The following is a 13,081-nucleotide window of genomic DNA, read 5'->3' on the forward strand; positions in this document are numbered from 1 at the left end:
CATCAGGAGTTTATTTAAATAACGCTTGCCTGATGGCTTATGCTACCCGTAACCTGGACGTCGAGGTCACTTCCGTGATTTGGGAAAAGCCCGTAAAAGTCCTGTTAGAAAGCAAGAATGTAGTGTAACGACGCCCAGTTCCAGGAATGCACTAATATTTTGTTGATAGTACCAGTTTGCAATAATTATTAATTAGTTAACACTAAGTTGTCAACACAAATTTGGATACCAAAAACTTTTCAGCAACACTGGGTGATCGCACGATACTTTTACGGGCTTTTCCCAAATCACGGAAGTGACCGTGACGTCCAGGTTAGGAACCTGTAGCATAAGCCATCAGGCAGGTGTTATTTAAATAAACTCCTGATGTACAAACTTTCCAATGCCTCGTTTTATGAGTACAGAACAGGGGCGTAATTGGAGACTAAATATTGGGGGGGAGATAACCCCCCCAATATTTAAATCTATGCATTACAACCCCCCCCCCCCCCCCCAACCCCCCCAATATTTATACCATGATCACATGAAAAACCCCCCAATGTTCAAACCAAATCTACGCCCTTGGTACAGAACCTATTTGTACTACTGTAGAAGTTTGGTACCATTCTGGGCATTATTAGTGGGGTAATTTACGAGATACATCCTTCGGATCCATTAGCGCCTGCACTAAGCCATTCAGCTGTTATCTCTAAATAAGCTCTAACTTTAATAATGTTTGACCAAGGGAAAAAAAGCTTCTCGTTGGCTCGAGTTCATGGTGCAAGGGACCCTAGGTTGAAATTACTCCGAACCATCCCTTTAATAGGTTATTAAGTAACTTACAGTCAGAGTATTTACTGTTTTTGCTCCTCCAAATAAAGCAAAATTAGTCTCCAAGCAATAGCAGTAGTGTTTCGTTCCGCACTGAGTCATTTATAAAGGCAATCATGTATGTTCCTGAATGAACCAGTGTTCATTTGAATTGGTTGAATGACGAATCGGTTGGATAAATTATTAATTGACTCACTCATAAGGACAGCCACTTTTCGTCACCTATTGGCGTAGAGTCACTTAACATTTGTAATTTTTTAATGCTACTATCATTCATCGATAACACAAATAGTCTTTATAAAGGATCGTATTTCAAAGGAGTTTTGGTAAAGAATACAAAGGTGTTTTTTCTTTCTTTTCTTAATGGTTACTGTTCAAATTCATCTTATTTCATTTTACATACAGTACTTACTGTACCAATGCTACTCCAGAACATCCCCCTAACTGCCGAAGAAGAAAGATTTCATTTATCTTCAGCCATCCAGTGGCCTTGGGAGGAGTCCTAAGATAGCCATTAAACTTAATAACTGTCAGTGTGTGGAAGCTTTTATTCATTATTAGCCTTCATGAACCAACCCACAGGTCCCAGAACAGCTCAAAACTCCTTAATTCTCTTCAACCTCGTCTCTGTGTACGGCAGGATGGAATTAGCATATAGCTTCCTCTGTGTTTTACCACATGTCTTATTCATGACTACCCTATCTCTTAAATCAACCTCTTGATCATGGAGGAGATCCAATAGAGAAGATGCTGAGGTTGTGAACTGGAGGTTAGAAGGACATAAGTCTTCCTTTTTAAAAAATAACAATTTATGACTGTAAATAGAAGAGGTCCTAAAAGTCCAGAAAAATAAGCCTCCAGAGACAAGTAACATTAAAGCTTTACAGGTAGGTTTAGAGTCTTTCCAGCATGCACATTATGCAGGAATCAAGCCATTAAATTAAATTTAAAAAATGAAATTGATCTATAAAATACAGAATTGTGTTTTTCTGCTTTCTGAGTTCTATTGATATTGCTCCACTGAGGACCAAGTCTTTCAATCCTCTGTTAATTAGTATTCTGCTCTTTCTTGACTTCTGGAGTCTGACCAAAGAGACAAATAGTCAATCGATCTGATCTACCAAATGGCAAAATAAATGCGGCTCTGGCCCCGGCAGCCATGCGTCACAGCTGGCAGTTTAGCTTGTAGATTTATTTCAGAGACAAGCTGATAAAACCCTTTAAATCACACTTATCTGGGTCATTTCACAAACAACAAACAATTTGATGGCCACTTTATAAAGTTCTAAGTTAATTTTACGGCTCAAGTAACTGCATAATGTGTTCACACAATTACTAACCTATACATGGCAACATGGTGAGGATATCTCCAGAATACTTGAGGGATAACATGTTAATACAAATACCATAATACCACAAGTATTAGTATATTATTTATCTGACACTCACAGTTCCATTGCAGGCTATGAAAGTCCCCTCTTGAATAGGTAGACATCGGTCAGAGTCGCAGGTCCCATCTTGGCATGTTAAAAAAATAAAAAAATAATGCATATTATTATCAATTATTATTATCATATTATTACTGTTTTATAGTGTTAACACACTATATATGTGTGTGTGTGTGTGTGTGAGAGAGAGAGAGAGAGTATGTGAGAGAGAGTAAAATAGTATGTTTAGCCTTGAATGTAATTATGTAATTCTATAAAATAATTAAATGGGAAACTGTAGTGAGTGTTCTTTTATGTTTTTTAGTGTTAATTGGAGTGATAATGAATCATAGGTTGAGCAATCACAGTCTGCTAACACAGGAATAAAATACACGCAGTGATGCAATTCATATCGAGAACATCAGAATTGATCAGTCAGGCACTTGTGCGTCTAGTTGCTCTTATCAGTCTCTGTTTTGTATCTTTTGCATCTTTCTTTCCAAGACATCAATTCTGGAATTTAAAAAACGACCGTGTTTGAAATACACGTTCTGTGGCTCTATGAGTGCATAAGCATTCAGCACAGGAATATTTGTGTTTTACTAGCTGCTTCTCTATGATTCTGCTACGGTAAGATATCTTGCAATCAGAAGAGGCTGACAGAAGGAGGAAAAGTAATAAGAAGCAGAGGGAGAGCGAGAGTCTGACGGACTCAAGCTTCTCATGAGGAAATGGATCTAAAGGATTGGCCTGAAAACATTGATTCGGTGCAGTCTTAATCTCAGAGCAGAGAAAGAGGGAAAAAAAGAGAGATGGCCGGAGAAAGAAACTATATGGCCTTTGAGCAAAACCTGGATGAATGAAAAGCTTCATTGCCAGAGAGAAACAGGGAGTCGGAGACTGCAGCAATGCATACTATAGTAGCCTTCCAAGAGGCTCTTCGTTTCTTTATGAAAAGCCTCCAAAAGTGATGACCAGTTCAGCAGCTGAATTTGAAATGCAAAAGCAGTCCTCAACCAGTGGAGAACTTTCCGAAAGAGATTGTGAGAAAATCTATTAGACTTGACTCCAGTACATTGTGGACCAATCAATAAAACAAATCAAATCTACAAATCAGTTACAAGTGCGGAATGATTGAAGGATAAATTGATTGATTAATTTTTATTCATTTATTTATATTTTAAATATAATTATTTTGTAGGAAAACATGGCTAAACAATGATTTTTGAAAAAAAATTAATTGTCATTATAAAAATAAACTAATTAGACTTTAGTTTATGGAAGTGTATATACCCACAACATAGTTGCATGCAGTAGCATATAGACTATACCATAATAAAGTGCTTTTTACTGTAATATGGTTTTACGGCAGAATGTGTCACTAGAACTACACTAGCCATCATGCTCACATGCACTGTACCACAACAATCCCCGCAAAGCATTCACACCCTAAATATAAAGAATAAAGTGTTTCAATTATGGCTGTCAATTTAACGTGTTATTTGGTGTGATTACGGTAAAATAGAGTGTTACAATTATTAATGCTGTGTTTTGTAATTTCTATGCTTTTCTAATCTAACACAATAATGACTTTAAATGATCTGTTGGGGAGAAGTTTCTCAGCCAAAATTGAAGTGCGATCATTTTGCGATTAATTCGACTAATTCAACAGTTTAATCGCTTGACAGCGTTTGTTCCAATGTAAATGCACATTAAAAAAGTGTCTTCCAAATGCATAATTAAACATAGGCCTAAATATTTTTCTCCTAGCATCAGCATGCTTTCATTAGTATTTCAATAGGCTATTTATCAGTAAATTAATTCAATAAATAAGAAAGCAATGTGCGTTAAAATGCTAATCGGATATCATAGTGCAAGTTTAACAAGTTAACACATTACTTTATTTGGAGCGTGTCACTCAACACTGGACGCATGTGTTAATGCAGAGCAGGTGAGCTTCACCATCTCTTGACTTTCAGCCATGTGTGTGTGTGTGTGTGTTCAGTAAACAGCTTAACCAGAGCTGGCATGAGGTATAAATATTTCCACAGGGTTCCTGTGTTTGTTTAGTGTGATTCTTTTGATTTTTCATATTCTCTTCCACACCTTCACCTGCTACTGAGAAGCCCTGCTGCCCTCTGATGTTCACTCTGGACTCTTTCATTGGGTCAGACATATAAAAACATTGGAAATGTTTGGCACGGGTTTCTGTGAACCAGTGCAAATGGCATCTGCCATCTGTGCTGGATTCCCCAACAAAAGGATGAATTTGCTTCCCAAACAAGGCTGCAAAATACCAGCAAATCAGAGTATTATTGGAACTAAGAGCATTAACAGGTGGGAGGTTCGGAAGTGTGTTCCTGGCAGACACGTGGCCACCCAGGCGGTCACAGGAATAACACCTGCATGTGTGCACACATGTGCGCGTGGGTCTCAGTGGGCCTGGCTCTACGATCTGGGCTCCTGCCTGGCTGCTTTGGGACCTTCAAATCCCTCTTTTCTCCTGCCAAACACTGGAGCATCTCGACAGCTGCAGGCGTGCAGGAAAGTCCAGTGCTGGAGAAATGTCTGAGGTCAGGTTAGCTGATGGGCGACTCATCCTGCAGACAGTGCCAAGACACTGCAGCTGCCCAGAGCTCGGTTCAGAGATAAAGGTGTCATTTTCAGCGATAGCTTTTGATTAATGTAAACTGTGGTGAAAAGTTTTGAAATGCTATGCTAAATTGTTTCAATATTTTGAATATTTATCTTCGTATTTGTTTATGTGCACTCATGTCATCTTAATGCACAATGGAATGAGTTCTGGTATGCAATTTAATGTGAATGAAACATGTATAACTGTATTGTAAATTAATAATTACACACATATACAGTATATATGTAATAAAGTAGCTGTCAATGTAAGGACAGAAATCTCTCAGATTTCGTTAAAAAATGAAAGTCTCACAGGTTTGGAATGACATGAGGGTGAGTAAACGATGACACAATTTTCAGTTTTGGGTGAACTAACTCTTTAACAAGAAAAAGCATCAAATTGAATTATAAATCTTATAAGATTATAAATATCTTCACTGTCACTTTGATCAATTTTGATCATTTCTTAAAAATAATCCTAGTGATCCCACAATTTTGTACAGTAGTGTATATACTTTCTTAGTATAAATAATAAATATTATGTAATTTGATTAAAGTGGGACAAGACATACGATTCCTCTTCTTATTCTCCATTACATGTGCATAAAGACACCCTTTCTTATTATTCACATAGAAAAAAAATCATCATAAAATATATTAAATTGAATTTGAAGAGCCTTCTCACAGGAAAGGGGAAAATGTATTTCATGCTTCGGTGGCTTGCTGAATTACAAATTACAATTTACATGGCTGTTCTGTAACTCGTGGAGCTCTGATTCAATTAATGTGGCAAGTGTCATTATTGGAATGTATTGTCATTTTCCCTCTTGAGATTTTTTTCTGAAGATTTTCTCAATTTTGTAAAGATGAAGAGGTATCTGTGGGAAACCTATGCAATATAACTATCACTGAGGACATGCATTTACTGACGAATCTTTTTATGATGCTGTAGGTCATGGACACTCTTCATGGTTTATTCATTCAGTTTCTTCTTAAGTATGTAGCCAACTCTCTAACTAAACCCACCAAAGCACATGAATTATTACGAATTATATTCGTATTCGTTTTTCCAGTGTAATCCAAAAACCAATTGTAGGAAGGCCTGCATTGTTGAAAAAGTTGTCGTATACTTATGAATATACAGTAGGCCTATATGCTTAATATTTGTAGCATCAATGACTTTAAATCGGTGAAGTATGAACAGTTCAAAACAAAACTCTTGGAATAAGATGTAATCATTATCTAACATTCTGCAGCAAAGATATATGCATAGTACATAACAAGTAAAAATAAATAAATTAAAAAGGCTTCCAAACAAATCATACCAGGTCTTGACCATGTCATTAACATCTGCTATGAATCACTGTGACATTCCGAGCCATCTGATATTTCTGAAGAACTACAGTTTACCAATCAAGCATATAATTACCACTTATGATGAATGTTGAAGACACATGCGGCTGGCACTCAATTTCCACTCTGAAATGAGCCCCCTGAATTAAAGAAAAGCCCTGTTGTACTTTGATCTCTCAATAATTCATTGTCTCATCTACGAAGCACAAAATAATTGTACTTCAGAAGAGAGATTAGAGAGTGCCAGGCAACACTAGTCAGGAGGTTAATTCCAGTCCGAACCATCACGTCCAACGCTTTGCTCCTTGATGATGATGCATGTGTCTCCGATGGAGAGCCGCTCTCTTGGTGACATTAGTATTCAAGATTAGAACGGGGCGTGTGTGTATTGGTGAATGTGTGTGCATCGATGTGCAATATCGAAATACTCATGGGAAGGGAGAAAAAAATGGACAAGTTCAGCATCAGTTCAAGGGCAAAGTAGCCTCTATAGAGAAAATGGCAGCCAAGACATTATCAGTCAATCACACCATAAACACATCATGCAGAGAGATGTGAATTTTAAGTGTGCTGCATTTTACTATATATATATTAAAGCTTCTGCTAAGGAAAAAAGCAATCCATTACAATGCACAAATCACACGACGAGGTAATAAGACAAACACGGCTACAATATTAAATTAATATAAATACTGTATTCCCCGGGGGTCATTATTTTCTTAGTGTTTGACCAATCAGAACCACCAAAGAGCTGTGTAATAAGTACATCTTATTTCTTTTTAGAATTTGGAATGAAATGACCTGTTAGAACCTGATTCACACTGAAAGCGAGACACAGCAAAAGACGTGAACAAACTATTGGTTTAGCGCATGTTTACATAGAAAAACTATGGAAAAGCAGCACAGCGGAATGTAAAAAAACACGTTCTGAGCCGCCCTGTATGGGGTCGTCAGGTTTCATAAGGACCCATTCAAACAACGTATTTTTGCAGTTAAAAATGTAAAATGCAGGAGAGTGGAATGGAAGAAAATGGAGATAGAGAGGCATTTTTTAAAAGTAAAAAAAACAAAACATGACAGCACATATTTAAATAGACAAACAATGGAAAGCAGCACAATGGAATACAAAACTGCATTCTGTGAATGACCCATATTCACCCACATGCTCGTGTGTGTGTGTGTCCATTGCCATTTGTGAGCGGAGTAAATGATCTGCACATTTTCGATTGATTTTCATTCAAGGTAGACTATTATTTTCTCTCATTAGTAAAAAAAGTGGTGATATGAATTCTGTCACAACACGCTCCCAGAAGACTGGCACACTTACAAATGACTGGTTTGCAACAAAGTGCACCAATTAGTGCGTTTCTGATACTACGGGAGAAACATAAATTCGGTATTTGCCACTAGTTAGCTTGTTAATGATGAATTTACATCCAAGTTTATGCAGTATACTTTTTTTTTGTTTTTGCGTGAAGCTCACCCATGCAGGTGTTTTTGTCAGTTAGCCAACTAAACAGTGGCATCGGATTTGAAAGTCAAATGCACTGCAGATTTTATAGGGTTCCTCTACCTCTCCTTCTCTTCAATTCTTCTTCTTCTATTTTTCTTGTATTGCCAATAGCAAATATAATGAAATACAGGACAATAGTTTAATATCTGTATGTATAGTGAATGTATAGGCATATTTTGACATTAACAACTTTACACGTTATTGAAACTTTGTATGACCTTTAGTTTGGGTGCTAAGATATACTGTATAATGTTGAATCATTCCAGCATTGAGTGTAATTATGGCATTTTTAGTTCCCAGTGCTGTGTGGCGTGGGTGTAGGAGCCACTCAGTGTATCTGTGTTTTCCGGACCCACTCGCTCCAGTGCATTGGAATTGCTTTCCTGAGTCACCTGTGTATCTGCGCAGCCGTCTGAACTGTAAAAACCTGTTTATTTGAGGGCTGCACTCGGCTAGATTGCATTTCTCCCCTTAGTATCCCGAGCCCTATATCACCAAGAATATAGGCCTATATAAAAAAACCTTTTGTTACTTGTATTTGCAGTTTTTTGTATGATATTCTGGATGCTACTTTATTGGGCTATAAATGAACTTCTGCTAAACTGGGATCCCGGCCTGTAAACAAACAAATAAACAAACAAACACAAATTACATACAAAGTGTGGCCAAAAGTCAGAGGCCACTTTTAAAATTGGTTCTGCATTTTTCTAATGTAATACATAGATATTGTATAGTACTGTAACATTGCTCATTTATTTCTTATTGGGACAAGAAAACAACATACTAACAAGTTTACAAATCTGCTGCTTTAATAGTGACCTGGCACAGAATCGTACATATTTGTCTTATTCATTTTACGTCTCTTTGTTTAATTTTGTACAAACTTTCTGTTTATTCCCACTTTTAAATTAGATTTTGGACCTTAGATTGGACTTTTGGACCAAGCTGGTAATTATATCATCAGTGCTGCATATGAATAAGCTTTGCTTGCATAACTGCATTACTCCTGATTCAAAGCTCATTCCCACAAGATTTATATATATGACATTATCCTGAAATATTCATCCAACATGTCGGTTCCAATATTATTTGTGCTTCTTTATGCATCTATGTATATTATTTCGCTCTGTCTGAACGTGGCGACTCTACACGTGAGGGAAAGGGGATATGCGTCTGTCTGGCAGTGTATTCAGTCTCATAAGTGACAGGATGAGGAACATTTCTCTAATGATGGCACTTTGGCACAGATCCCGGGCTCATATGGATGAAGTGGCCTCACTCGCTCACTCTCTCATGCTTTCTGAGCTCGTACACTCCTGGTCCTTTTGATTTGTGACTCAATTAGCTTGCTTCTGTTCACAGCCATGTTCAGAGATGAATGATGGCGCTAACATGCTAGCTGCAGCAATCTCTGTACGTTCCCACCCCCTTGTCGACAACATATGAAAAATGGGTGGAACATGTGATTTGTAATTATGAGAAAGCTCCTCAAATAAAATGGAGGGGTAGTAGCTGATATATAGCAGAGACGTTGCGGGTGTCGGTGATGTAGTTAGCGCCGTGTTAGCACGTCCTTCAGCAAGGTCCTTTGTGAATGAGTCCTTTCAACTTCACAAAAGTCTAATTAAGACTCCTCTGCAGACCAAATGAGCAAAGCCATTATGGAAAGTGATTATTTGCCTTCAGTATCACTTCTGGCAGGTGTTTTATTGCTCAAGCTCAGACAGGTACGCTAGGCTAACGACCGTGACATTGACGTGACATTGATGCTAATACATTAGCGCACCTTCGCCTACTTCTGCAACAACAGCATCGTTTGGAATGAATTTCATGAATGTTCATATTTTAATTCTATGTTTTGACTGTTAATTCTGACTGTTTTCGTGCTATAAACAGGTTTATTGTGCACACATTATTCTGCAATATTAGTTTTGGAAGGAAAGATTCTGCTAAAAATGGAAAAAGTACATTCAAACCTCGGGTGTTCTGATATACCTCGAGACCACTGACACATTTACATTGTTCCAGACGGCGTTTTGACAGGCTGAGCTGCTGTCTTGAGCTCTGAGGCTTTGTAGTCTGGTAAACAAAACCTGTTAGCAGGAGTGTGTTTGTGTGCGGCTTCACTGATGTCTGTTCACCCGTGTCTCGGGGCAGCGGTGGTGTAACCTTACTGATGACAGTCAGTGCAATGTGATGATGTGATTTCAAAGGACAGTGTGTGTCTCTCTCTCTCTCTCTCTCTCTCTCTTACACACATAAGCTACATTTTTCTATAAACATTTGTTAACAAAACGTTTTCCTTACCTAGATGCGCTCTTTGTTTCTTCCCAAAATTAATACACTGATAAATTAATACATTGTTAGCTAACTGCGTGATATATATACTGTATGTACATTTCTGAAATACATAACTTGGACAATGTCACCTTTGATTACAGATCACTCTAAATTGTAATGTAGACACATGCATTTTCTGTAAAGCTGCTTTGAAACAATATATATTGTGAAAAGCGCTACACAAACAAATTAGAATTTAATTGAATTAAATAAGATAGGGAGAAGCCAGTCAGCTTGAACTAATAAAAGTACTATTGCACAAATAAATTTGTGATAGCTTTTAAAAGTACATTATTGTTGCAAATTTGCACAAGTATACACATATGGCCTATATGCTACACTTTTTAATAAAAAAGTATACAATCATTCAAAACTGCTGTCAGTTAAATGAGTTTTGATGGATGTAAATGGATAGTTCACCCTAAAATGAAAATTAAGTCATAAATTACTGGTATTGTGTGCCCTTCTTTCTTTTATGTACCACAAAAGGAGAATTTCAAAAAAATGTCATGCTCTGACTCGTCCATATAATGGCAGTAAATGGCAGAAGCACACGAACGCACACGTCACATAGCCGTGCACAGAAGACCAATGGCCAAGGTCAGGATTTTCGTTAAATAATACATTAAGGGCCAGATTAACTAACAGCTTGCGCCAGCGAGAATCCTCTTTTGGTGTTAAAAAACTACTGTCAGGATTTTCTAAAGACACAGTGAAAAATTAGCGCTGAAAAAACATGGATTTATTTTTACGACTGATCTTATTAAATTACATATGCATTTGTAGGAGTTTCCCTTCAGAGGCAAAATTTATGGGAGGAGAGTATTTAAATGAATCATGTAAGGTTATTTACTAAGGTTTGCGCTAGTCAATGTACTGCTATGCTCAATTATTTAATGGTAAAAAAAGCATGTCTTAAACCAGCCTCTAATTTGCGCTGCTCTTGGTAGATTGCGCTGGTCATTATGGAAATGATCCGGCTGCGTCTGTGTTTTTTAATTTGCACCGGAAGTAAATCACGCGCAGAACATTCCAGCTTTCTGCGCTTTTTTGGAATTGCGTTTTTTTTGCCCTGTTTAGTAAATCTGGCCCATAATTTCATATCGTATACCCCTATAGCACTTGGGATCAACACAGCTTAATGCTGGTCTCTATTCGCTGGCATTATATGAACGAGTGAGAGCGGGACTTTTATTTCTCTCCTTTTGTGGTCCATAAAAGAAAGAAGGGCATACAGCATTAGAACAACACCAGGGTGAGTAATTTATGATTTATTTTTCAGTTTAGGGTGAACAATCCCTTTAAACATGCTGTATGTCATTTTTTGACTGTACTAAAGCATAAAATACCAAAATATGTTTGCAGATATTTAAACATGCTAAGTTCACATACTCATTTCTCTGTAAAACAATGCTACAGAAAGCTATTTTACTTTGAAATGTGCGTTCCGTGTCGGAATGTATGTTTTTGTTTTGGTCCGTGTGATTCTGTTATTTTGACACACTGTGTTGCCAAGTTGGCGGAAAAAACACAGCATAATGCAGTCATGGAAGCCAGCAAACGAACTGGGTCAGAGATCGCAGATTCTGCCCGACCTAAAAAGCCTTGGCATCCCTCTAAAAATCTCGGGAGCATATTAAAATGAGAAAACAATCAATTGCTCACATTGCGTGTTCTCAATCTGGCAACCCACGTGAGTGTCAAGTCTGAGTAGGCGGGGGAAACAACTCTCTCCAGTATTTTGAGTTTGGACTGCAGTACCCGCTTCAATCGCTAGCTGTCAATATTACATACGGCACCTTTAAGTTTGTGTATTTGTGACTACGATGTTAAGGTCTGTTCACACTATAAAATGTTTTAATTCTATGAGAATAGTGAAATTTACACCACAACGCTAAGGCCTCAGAGGAATGATATAATTGGAATCACTGTTGGTAACATTTTTTTCTGTAATAATCCAAATGTCAATGGAAAAATCCTTTTGTTGAGGGAACCAGGGTGATGCTAACTTCCGGGTTGACCTACAAAAATCTGTCATCACAGCAGCACTCTATTTAAAGCTCCTGACGATTTAGCAGTACCACAGCATGCATTTATAATAAAGAGAACATTATCATCCACTGGTGTGGACACTAATATAGTTATCTTTATAGTTATTGTTCTTCGTGTGAATGGGCCTTTATGGAACTCACCATCTTTGATATTTACTTTCATTACTGTCACTACGGTTACAGGCACTATTCACAGATATCTTAAGAACAGAACAGGTGCTTGACTTGAGTTATTCATTCATGCAGACAGTATCTGAGTTGCTCCGACAAGCTGTTGTATGAATGGGACCATTTGAGGGTCACATCTGACACTGACACGGACACCAACACTGATACATTCCAAACACTGACTGTGTGAATGTAGCCAGAGAGCTGAAAAGAAGTGATACTGATCAACCTCTGCTACCTCTTCATCATTAAATCTCTTGAAATCTAAGCTAGCATCAAGGATGGATTATGACTGAGGCCAATGGGGCTAATGCCCCGGGACCTCTGACCACAGAGGCCTGACACCTGGAAACAAGGCATTGCAGAGCGGTGCAATTGATGCTGACAGAGAAATAGAGCTATAAAATGTGTGGCAGTAAACTAATAAAATACAATAAATTATCAATTAAGTATCAAAGATGAGTATAAATAGCACAGTTACACAACACAATGAAACAAAAATGCTTGTTGGCATCTCTGAAGCTTCAAATCCCGGTTGAGTACATTTTGCAATTTTAATTAACCACGTAGCGTGGGCGCAATTAGTTGCATTCCATTTTGTGATTTTGCTGACTTAATTAACTTGACCTGTACTCTTTGCCGCTATTAACTAAAATTCATTCCTTTGACACTTTTGGCCTCGAGGTGAGAAGCAGCAGAAGTGGGATGGGTCAGGCAATATGGTAAGGGAAGTACAGCACAGAGACCTGCTCGCACAATTCCCTTTTATTGAGAAGGGCGTTTTT

The sequence above is a fragment of the Phoxinus phoxinus genome (assembly GCF_949152265.1).
Source record: "Phoxinus phoxinus genome assembly, chromosome: 12".
NCBI lineage: Eukaryota > Metazoa > Chordata > Actinopteri > Cypriniformes > Leuciscidae > Phoxinus > Phoxinus phoxinus.